The sequence below is a fragment of the Hermetia illucens genome, chromosome 3 (assembly GCF_905115235.1).
Source record: "Hermetia illucens chromosome 3, iHerIll2.2.curated.20191125, whole genome shotgun sequence".
Classification (NCBI taxonomy): domain Eukaryota; kingdom Metazoa; phylum Arthropoda; class Insecta; order Diptera; family Stratiomyidae; genus Hermetia; species Hermetia illucens.
In genome coordinates this window covers 73,541,445-73,553,247 of record NC_051851.1, presented here as the reverse complement: position 1 = coordinate 73,553,247, position 11,803 = coordinate 73,541,445, and positions in this window count along the sequence as shown.

The window sequence follows — 11,803 nt, the reverse complement described above, 5'->3', positions numbered from 1 at the left end:
TTGCTCCCCAAGTGGTGGTGGAAAATGGCGAAATAGATCAAGATGAGCCTCGTGCACTTCTGAACGAGACAAAGGCTGTAGAAGAAGAGACGGAAGAAAACGAAATTTCAATATGTCAAGCAAGCTTGTAACTGACAAGAATTTTAATATATTATCTACTTCCAAGTATTTCAACCTGACGTTTGGTATTAAGTATTCTCTCAGGTACCACGACCTACTTTGCACAAATACCTTACATTGTTCCAAAACAGGTATTGAGGTTTAGCCACATTCCGCACAGAACCTGCAGGCGGTGTCCGTAAATATTTGCAGTTTTCCTAGGTGATACTTTAATGTCTTCTTGGTGAGGTCTAATCAATCTTTTAAGGCCTTTGAGTGGTAGATTCGCCCAGCATAGTTCCCTGAGCCGTTCCTCTTCATTCTGCAATGTCGTAGATATGAACTCGTTTTCGATTCCACAGAAGGATTCCGGTCCATGTAGAGGCGTTCCTGTTAGCATCCTGACCAGTCATTGCCTTCGAAAATGGCCTGAAACCCCTCTCAAGGCATTCCCATGCCGTTTTGGAGTTCATTTGGATGGAGCTAAGCGCCTTCATCGCCACTTGCTAGTCGGTCAAAATAGTAATGTTCTGCCTCATACAGCCTCTTTGGAGGTTGAAGGCACATCTGTCATTGGTATACAGTGCCGTCTGGAATATGCTAGTGTGCTTATCCACTGGTTCAAAGTCAGTTCTTTTTGCACCAGTGACCCCGGTGCCTGGTCCCTCTGCTGTGGCGAGATTCGTCAGTGTAGTAGGTAATTAGTTGCTGACGGCTTGGATTAAGCCGCATGTCACTGCCACGCTTTCCCAGCTTGCCCTGTAACATCAAACTCTTTCAAACTCCTCATCGAAATGAAACCTCGATGTCATGTTATTCCGTTAGTAATTCGGGGTACCTCCTAGGAAAAATTCCAATTTTCCTTGAATCTAGGCAGTGCCTCGCCTCACTGATACTTCCAGTCATTATGAACGAGTTCCTTGCATGCATCTGTCTATGAATATGAAGAAGAGCTACTACCAGAAGGACCTTCAGCGATGCTTTTGGGTATGTCCTCATTGCCGCACTGATACTTCTTACGCAAGGAAGTCTTTAGAGTTTGTACAACTTTCTGCCCTCATAGGTAATCATTAGCCTTACTATTTCAGTGTATATTCTGTGCAGCATTTTCGGGGTGCATCCCCATTTTTTTCCTTCCATGGACCTGCAAGCCATCAGAGTCCTTGTAGCTTTCCAACACGTCCTTTCAATATGCGTTTTTCACAGTAAATTTTAGTCTAGTGTAATTTTCAAATATCCTCAGTTCCTCACTTCAAGTCCATCCCAGGTAACCTAATGCTTTCAGGTGACCAAGCTTTCGCTGCCTATTGAATGTCACTATGGTGAATTTGGCTAGATTAATGCACATCCCCACTTGCATCAGTTACTAGTAATTCTTAGTACAGTTTAGTCAATCAGATAGGGTATCCTCATATTTGCCCCTACAGATTAAAACAACGTGGTCGGTGTAACCCAGGGCTTGTGTTCCAGCATTTATCAGCTCTCCTAGGGGTTCATCCCCTAACATGCTCTACATAAGCTGTAATAGTACTCCATTCTGTGGACAACCGTGAGTAATGTTCATTACAACATAATTTGTATCTGTCGGTACTTCTATTTGCCTACTTTCTAACATGCTGAGTACACAGAAGATCAAGGGAATGTAGGCATCTTGTGTCTTTGTGTGCGTTGTGTCAGCGAACGCTCCTTCGATGTTCAAAGACCCTTTCTATGGCATTCCGTAATACATCCGTTAGCTGATATAGCACAATTTCGGTTGACCAACGTGCCCGATAAGCGTGCTGACACTGATGTAAGGGATTGCAAATTAGCACGGTTATCCTAATATAGTTGTTTATAAGCTATAGGAAAGTTCGTTTTTACCCGCTTTCGGAATGAAGACCATTTTTGCCAGCCTCCATGTCCTTTGAATAATATAACAAATTTCTTGCTCCTCACGAGTGAATATTTGCTACATAAATGATTTCGGCAGTAGGGCCAGTCGAAAGTTGCATGCCCTTGACCGCACTACCATAGCTAATGGCAACTCTCCTGACTCCTGCCTTCACCGCTGACCTGTCCAGTATTCCCCCCTATTGCGGTCGAGTTTGGGTTTCTTGGAAGCATTCTCCACCTGTGGGCTGATCTCGGCTGTTTCTTTCTTGGTTCTGATATTGAAGGCTTAGGTTTGTCCTGAGCTTCCTCAGCGCCTCTTCTTCTTTCAGGTCTTCTTTTATATAACGCGGGTACCATTTGTCATCTGCACTATTGAGGACTGTTTCCTTCTTGACGTTTGATATACTGATCTCAGAGGTACTTTTGCTTCTCCCTGCTTTTTGAGCAGTGCCTTTATTGGCTGCGGTCTTCGAAGTAGACCAACCTTGATCTTGGTGCCTGGAGAGCGAGTTCGTGTTTGGTAGGGGGTCCCGATTGTTTATATTTTTGTTTTATTTTTATATTTTTTAAATTGCACGTTCATTTGATTTCCAAGGGTATGGGGGTTTGGGTCCTGTAGTACACTGCTTGACCCTAGACGTTCCACTAGTCATCTCTGAAATAGAAGTTGGCCACAACGCATACTCCCTGAGAATTCCGATCATGACAGAGGAAAGGAACACATCCGCTGAACCGCCGATCGAGTGGTGAATATTATTAATGCAGGAAATCTAAGAGTCGCGGATTAGGGAAACTTTATTTCGATTAAACGTTTCTTCTTACAGGAAGAAATTTTGACCTGTTTTGACTATCCCAACTTAATATTCACCTGTTATTGCCTCTAAGCGGCACTGGTAGCAAAAGGGAGGGGGGGGGGGGAATCGTATAAATTGATAAACATAGGAAGAGGGAATATGACCCTTTTAGGGACAAACAGTCAGATGCTGGAAGGGTGAAAACAACGACGTGGATAGTAAGATCATTGGTGGGACGGTTGTTGTCATTTCGGAAGGCAGAAACATCTTTTCATGACTGGCCCAGGACGCGCACAGTGCGGAAGAAGGAATATGAAATGAGGGAGAAAACCGCCCAAGATTTTTCTACCTTGTTCTTGGCTTCCGGGATTATGTACGAGAATTTGAGTCAGGATCAAAAAGTGCATATTTTTGTCTCGGGGAGAAAGGGAGCGAAGTATAAAGGAGTCGAATCAGGCTCCTGAACTACCTAATAGAGTTGAAAGTTCATTTTGAGATTCCTAATTTCTGGAACCATTACACACTCTGTGTCCGGATGGCTCGCGTTTCAAATATGACAGGTGGCAGATAGATTTGGATCGTATTTGAAGTTGGATGTCAGTCGACTTAACGGTGAAGGAATAACTGAATCAAATCAGGATAATAATCACGGGCGGGCGCAATGCTGACCTCAATGCCTCCTACAGTGTACTGTTATGTAGCGTTACGGTCTTGAATGAAGTGCTCTAACACGCTTCATAACCCGATCCAATTGGATTGTCGCTTCAACGATTGTTATTATTATACTCTCTATGGTTCTTTTGCCAGGACAATTATGAAGGCCAAAAATTAACTAACTTAACTCTCGCTTTCCCATACAGCCAAAGCTGCACCTGTGTTCGTTCACAAGGCAACCTAGATTCTATTGTGGTTGTCGCTTCAAGATAATAGGGTAGTTTTGATTTTCGTTTTCTTCAAACAGAGAAATTTATTGGCTACGGCCAGTGTTATGTTGAGAAATTGCCAACGCACTCATTGACAAAAGGTACGACCGAACTTAAAAATCGTTTCGAAGGACGTAAATGCTATGGTTTTAGAAAAGGTCGTAGTTACTACCTCTAGAATTAACCATTTGCTCTTGGGTTTATTACTTATTAAAAATTGTAACCTTGACTTTCATGCGCTGATTTTGAGACAACTGATCTCTAATCAGCCCCGAAAGTTTATTGTATTATTCATCGAAATCCATTGACTGTTTACTTTCTCGGGGCTAAATCGAATTTTTGCATCAGCTTTTGTTTCGTTCAAAATCACGCGGGTGTTTTAGAAGTTTTAACCAATTTCTAAGAGGTTGACAAAGTTACTTTCAAAACTCTTTTGGCTCAGAAAGAAGAAATGTGAAGATCATTTTACTGGCTTGTTTAAAGTTCAAAGTTCGCCTAATTTTCATGGATTTGGGGAAATTACTATTAAATCCTGGGCGTAGATAATTTCTTCAAGTTAGTTTCACGGAACTTCATACTGGAATATTTTGACCTTAAATATATGGAGTTAGTACCTGTGAATGAATGGAAAAGTAAGATGTGTACTAGGTGGGTTAACACACAGGTGACGCTATTAGTATTGAATTAATATGATTTGTAGTTAACCCTAACTTTCAAAAGATACGTGTACAAATTTGACAGCTGTCGAAATATATGTTATGAGATTGAGCATTTTAAATGAAGCTACTTATGTTAGTTTGAGGAAAATTGATAAAAAGGAATTTCGTGTGTTAATAAAGCATTGTTTTTTTGGCGAAAAAAGGACTGTTGAAGCCAAGGCTTGGCTTGATGAACATTCGAATTTTGAACCAGGAAAATCAACCATTGAGAAGATGTTTGCTAAGTTTAAAGGAGGCGAAATGGTCTAGTTGGTAGCCACAGAATCACTTCAAAGTTGGTTACTAACATGACGATGGGCAAGATAGATGCAAAGATCAATTTCAAGGTACACCCTGGACGATGCCTGTGAAAAGACAGAAAAAGCTGACGATTCACTACCACGGATGATGCCTAACATTGGAGGCCGAAGATACAACCGCAGATTACTTGTGGCCGGACTGGTTTGCTCTACACTATTATAAGCAGCCCCGATGGGAGGATGCATTAGCGATTATGATTTAGTTCTTAATGGCGCTAAGAGAGTGCGGTGCTTTTAAGGCAATTTCAAACATGGAAGCGTGTGTTATTGCGGGAATAGTGTCAATGGATATTCTGTCAAGAGGGAGGGAAAAGTGGAGTGAATTTATCTCAAAAGAATACATGACACTGATTTCCTTAATTGTGGAGTGAAGCTACCAACGCAATTAACTACCACCCCACACTATTCCTGTTAGGGTATGGTGGTTGCAGGAAATACCAGTACCGATTCAGATTAGATGATTCACTTCATTCATGAACCCTGTAGTAGGAATGTTTTTCTAAAATGTCCTCTAGTCATAATACACAAAAGAGTCAGTCAGGTAGACAGATCAGCAGACAGGCAGTAAACCAATTTTAATATGTCTCTGAAGAGTCTCTATGCTCGCTAGGCTTGGAACTCGAGAAGGATGTTGAATCCTTCTCACGTTATTTATAAAATTTCCCTGTGTCTTTCATTCGGTGTATTGAGATTACTCTAGAGCCTGAAACACAAAACCGCAAGAATTTACAAGGAAACGCTAAGCCGAATGGGGAAAAAGTATTGGCTCGACCACGCATGAAGCTAGAAAACTCGTGATTCCAATGCCATGATCGAAAGGGAAGAAGCACGATGGATCATGTCGTCAACCGTCAACTCTTTTAACTCAGTTGTTAATGAAACGTGGCCTTTGAAAATACCCATTGCTGATGCGTGAGTGTTGTTACATACGGGGAGTTAGAAAGAAGAGGAGGACATCTCAGGTTAAAAAAACTAATTGATTTTTAATATACACTACGTACGCTTATAGGCGCTGCATGCGAGTTATTAATAATATTTGGCGCAACAATCTATATTGGTAGTGTGTTAGACCACTTCATTCAAGACCATAACGGTACACTATAGTACACTGTAGGAAGTAATGTGGTCAGCATTGCCCTCGCCTGAGATTGCTACCCTGATTTGACTCAGAAATTAGTTAACAGCTGAGCTTTACCAGTCAGCCGACCTTCAATCATGATAACAAATCCCAATGCCTGTGAGATTTGAACCGCGATCTTCTATTACGAGCTCCCTGCGCTCTAACCACTTGAGTCATCCAGACACATTTATATTTATGATACCAATATATATTCAAACCACACTTGTTTAGCTGGAAGCATTATCAAGAGGCGTGTAGTACGTTGACTTGATAAAACTGCCGACGTTTGATGTGCAATAAAAAGTATCGCGTATCAGAAAATTATGTTACTCAACCAGCAGTCGCGTGGAGCTGATATAAGCATTTCCCGCTTGATTTCGAGAAAGCGTGCTTTTGTCCAATTTCGCATAATGTATTTAATAATAATAATCATTCATCATCACTATCATCGGCGCAACAACTGGTATCCGGCCTAGGCCTGCCTTAATAAGAAACTCCAGATATCCCTGTTTTGCGTCGAGGTCGATATCCCCAAAAGCTGTCTGGCATCCTCACCTACGCCATCGCTCCGTCTTAGGCAGGGTCTGCCTCATCTTCTTTTTCTACTATAGATATTGCCCTTATAGACTTTCCGGGCTGGATCACCCTCATCCATACGGATTAAGTGAACCTGATGGTCATGGTATCGCTAATAGATTGCGTTGAATTTTTGGGAAGATTCCTCTCTCGAACACGGCCTAGAGTTCGTAATTTTTCTTGCTAAGAACCCAAGTCTCCGAGGAATACATGAGGACTGGCAAGATCATTATCTTGTACAGTAAGAGCTTTGACCCTATGGTGAGGAGTGTGAGCGAAACAGTTTTGTAAGCTAAAATAAGCTCTGTTGGCAGCCAACAACCGTGCGCGGATTTCACCGTCGTAGCTGTTATCGGTTGTGATTTTCGACCCTAGATAGGAGAAATTATCAACGGCCTCAAAGTTATAGTTTCCTATCTTTATTCTTCCCGTTTGACCAGTGCGTTTTGATGTTGTTGGTTGGTTGGTTTTCGGTGCTGACGTTGCTACCATATATTTTGTCTTGCCTTCATTGATGTGCAGCCCAAGGTCTAGAGCCGACTGTTCGATCTGGATGAAAGCAGTTTGTACGTCTCGGGTGGTTCTTCCCATGATGTCGATATCCTCAGCGCATGCCAGTAGTTGGGTGAACTTAAAGAGGATGTTACCCATCGTATTTACCTCAGCATCACGGATCACTTTCTCCAGGCTCAGGTTAAAGAGGACGCATCATAGGGCATCCTCTTGTCGTAGACCGTTGTTGACATCGAATGGTCTTCCGAGTCATCCTGCTGGTTTTATCTGGCCTCGCATATTGGTCAGGCCTAGTCAGTCTTATCAATTCAATCATTGGGGATACAATTTATTTGAATCTGGGTCTTCAAGCGTATTAAAGCTTTAAGACTGCAATGGTACTCTACAGAAGAAAATGTGGGGGGCATCCAGACATTCACGGTACCAATTCCTCTACTACCAGTAAAGTTTAAATCGCGACCTTCCGATGCAACAGCCTAGTGCTCTAACCATTAAGCCAAATCACTCGGCTATAATCCGAGAACTGAATTATAAATACCATTTCAAGAAAAGATTGAAATATCATTACAAACTGTCTAATCACTGCATATAGCATATTGTATACCCGTTTGATATTTTTAACGGTCGTTGGCAGTCGAACGATACTCGGCGCGTTAAAGTGGAAAGGGGTTTTACCTATGCCACTGATCCTGAGTTCCGATGGTCCTCGGAATATTTGAGAGCTGTTGATTATTCAAAAGAAAAGCAACGAGCTGGAAGAAACGGCGCAGGACACTCTTTTCACTATTCACATCCACCTAGCACTCCACGAATTTTGGAAAAAATATCCTATATTTATCGCAAAAAAATGACATCTCTCTAACTCACTCTTCACTTACAATGCACCGCACAAAACTTTCTCCATTTCAGTCTAAAATGTGCTTCCCGAAAACTGAATCCTCGTCATATGATCGTATTATTGCTCGACACCAGAAAGAAAAGAATCCCCTCCCCCCCCTTGGGAGGGTTACATACAATAAAATTTCTCTACCGCCTGTGCAGATGCATTAGGCAAAATACATTTAATCGCGCGCTGGAATGGATATGTACTTAACATTATGATGCTAACTATTAGAAACAAGTCGGGATACCGGAAGCTAGGCGCTCGGGTATAAAGGTTTTGTGTTTATCTTATATGAGGAACTCTCTATGCAGGGCTTTCCATACACATAGTTAAAAACGCAAAATACTTCTTCATTAATTGCTAAACTCCAGATATACATATGTATGTACATACATATCAAAGACATAAATATTGTGTTAACCCTAAATAAACAAACGTTGCCCACCTAAATTAATCTAAGGTATTTTCATTATATTCCGTGAGCAAAAGCAAACACACATATATGTACTTAAAGTAAATACCACTGGTACTAACGTACATACATGTCTATCCTGTCGGGCATAACCCGCAGACTCGATTAGCACATATATATACATAACCTACAAAGGAAAACTAAAATGACCCCTTCGTTCATATAACATCACTTTATGTGGTGATGACGTCATACACCTCTTAGAGTGGAATTAATTTACATGAAATGAAAAACTTTGAATGTCCATAACTTTGCGTTTCTGCAAACGTCATGAGATAGTTGACCGACCGGCCTTGAATATATTTAACAGTTCCTTTTGGCACAAAGTGTCACATTCATTCAAAATGATCATTCTCAGGACCATTCACAGAATCTGGCCATCCGAAAAATCTCAGAAAAAAGCCGCTTGGATAAAGTTAATAACAGTATATTATTATATTTTGAAAGTTTACTGGAAACTTTTTTAAGTCCATCCGAGAAAAATAAACGTTAACCGCTTATAGCCTCGGCCAAGTTTCTACTTCATCGTATTTTGTTATTGCTTTGGGTTCGAATTTTGCTATTTAGCAAAGCTTGTCTTAAGGTACTCGCTTTCTCCTTTCATTATTCATATATTTTCGAAATATTTCCCCCCTTTTAAATAAGTAACTTTTTTTTGATTGGCATATGAGGGATACCAAGTTCACATTTATTTGATGTTGGATCAGACCAAATAGTGAGAAACTTATTCTCAATTTGTATGGACCAAGTTTGGGGCTGAGCGCCCAAGTTAACAAAAGAAAGACGACTAACGCTCCAGGGCAGAGGCAACTCATCAGACGCTCCCTCACCTCTGCTCTGGGAGCAGCGTACTGAAAGTTGCAAAAGGTGCAAAAGGATTTTCTTTATATAATCGCAAACACGGCAAGGGTACGAATTATATCCTAGTTTAAACTGCCCATAGTTTGAGTGTAAGCTAGGCTGTAGCTAGATTTTTGTTAATTTTTCATATAAACTCCTTCGCCGCCAAAGCAAAGAAGACTGACGGGAACCGAGTTTCCTGTTCGTCCAAACCGAAATACAATGGACGAAGCCGCAAGTCATAAATTTTGCAACTTGGGTGCTTGCCTAAGGATGAGGATTCCGTGGACCATAACCGCGAAAGCATGTTGTTTTCCAACTGGCCTGGTCTGCCATTAAGTGGATGGCGGACTTAGGAATCCCTAGATTTTTAAACAAAAGTTTTAGTTTTGTCTCGGCCGTCTTGGGTCTAACAATTTTATAAGGCGGATTTGTGTTTGTTATAATTTGTACACATGACGTGCTTTTGAATTAGTAAAATGGAGCAAATACCGCCTTGTAACCATTTGGGTCATGCTGCTCCCAGAGCAGAGGTGAGGCAGCGCCTGGTGAGTTGCCTCTGCCCTGGATTAAACCGCAAGTTTAGGTTTGTCATGCCCTCTTATATTATTCCTTATACCAATGCAAAATCTGCCACTTCTACGATGAAATTAAGGCGTTTTTCGGGTAAATTCCTAAAATATAGTAATAAGTTATTATATTATTCGGTTGTTGCATATGAAATGGCTGATTTGGTAATCGAGTGAAGTTAGTTGCAACTTTGCTGTATCAAACCACCACCAGTTGGCGCTACATTTAATCAAGGAGTCATTTCAGTTTTGACCATCGTTGTGATAACAGTGAATAAAAAGGAAAAAAGGATGGAAAAGAGCCAAGAACGTATACTTTTTCTGTATGAGTTCAAACTCGGTCATAAAGCAGCGGAGGCGACCAGAAACATTAACAGCGCATTTGGAGCTGATACGGTAAGCGAACGAACCACACGGCGGTGGTTCGAAAAATTCCGGTTAGGTGACGTAAACCATTAAAATGAGCCATGTTGACATCCTGGACCATCGATTGATAACGACGAGTTGCGTTTGCTAGTCGAATCCGACACACGTCAGTCTGTGAGATACATTGCAGAGAAACTGGACGTATACTATTTGATAGTTTCCCGCCACTTGCAATGACTTGGAAAGGTGAAAAATCTCGACAAATGGGTTCATCAAGCCCTTACGGAGCTAAACATGGCGCTTCAAATGGAAATTTGAAGTTTTTTACTCTCCTGCAACAGAAGCGATTCCTTTTTGCACAGTATAGTGACATGTGATGAAAATTGGATATTATACAACAATCGTCGCCGATCAGCACAATGGCTAGATGCTGATGAGCCACCGAAGCATATGCCGAAACCGAGCCTCCATCCGAAGAAGGTAATGGTGACTGTTTGGTGGTCGATAGCTGGAGTTATCAACTATTCTTTCTTGGTACCTAGAGAAACGATAAATGCACAGAAATACTGAGCCCAACTCGAGGAAATGCACCAAAAATTGAGTATTCAACGGCCGAGATTAATCAACAGAGATGATGTGATACTCCTTCATGACAATGAACGACCTCATGAATCCAGAACAACGGTTCAAAAGTTGAACGAATTACAGTATGAGACTCTGCCTCATCCACCATATTCACCGGACCTTTCGCCAATCGACTACCACCTTTTTAAGCATTTGGATCACTTTTTGGCGGAATAACAGTTGAGGAAACAAGAAGTCATCAAAATTGCCTTCAACGAGTTTATCAACCCCTGAAAATTGGACTTCTACGAAACTGGCATATACGCTCTTGTATCTCGCTGGGAGAAGTATTTTGAATCGGATGGCACCTATTTTGATTAATTAAATAGATTCTTGGTAAGCTGTACAATCGTTTCAAATTTTCGTAACAAATCGGCCATTTCATGTGCAACAACCTAATAACTTTATTTGAGTAGATATCGGAATGAGATCCAGAGATTTAGCATAGAGATTTCCTTTAAATATACCATTGTGTTTTTTTTTCTGATTTTTCGACTGGATAGGTTCTAAGAACGAGACCTGTTTCACTTCTTGGGGCACATATTTTGAGTCCTCACTCCTCTATGTTTCACTCAATATAACAAATAAGACCAGTTTCAGAAAGTACTAATCGAGCTCTTTCATTTGAAACTCCACATAACCATATTTTGTGACTAAATACAAAATGGCGCCATTTGCTATATGTAAAGGGAGGAGGACACTTTCTCATCTAAACTCATGAGAATAGATTCAGCCGTTTCCGAGAAAATAGGATGTGACGGACAGACAGATATTGAATAGATTTTAATAAGATTTTGTTTCACACAATACCTTAAAAATGTAATAATTGATTATTGAATAGGTCCACGGTTTTGGAAAATTTGAAGTAGGTGGTTTTGGGGAAACATTTTGAATTTCTATAATAATATTACGGAGTCTGGATATAATATAGGAAATTGAAGATAGGATAATGAATACAATAAAGGGTGCGATATTACATAAGGAAATGTCGTGTAGAATAGACTCCCCGCCTTATTTTCACTAATGACGGAAACAATTTCTATGGTGCAATCTAACAAAACTCCCAAAGACAGTTTTTAAAAAAAATTGTGTGATTGAAATCATCAGCATTTTAAATTTCAACCAAATTCA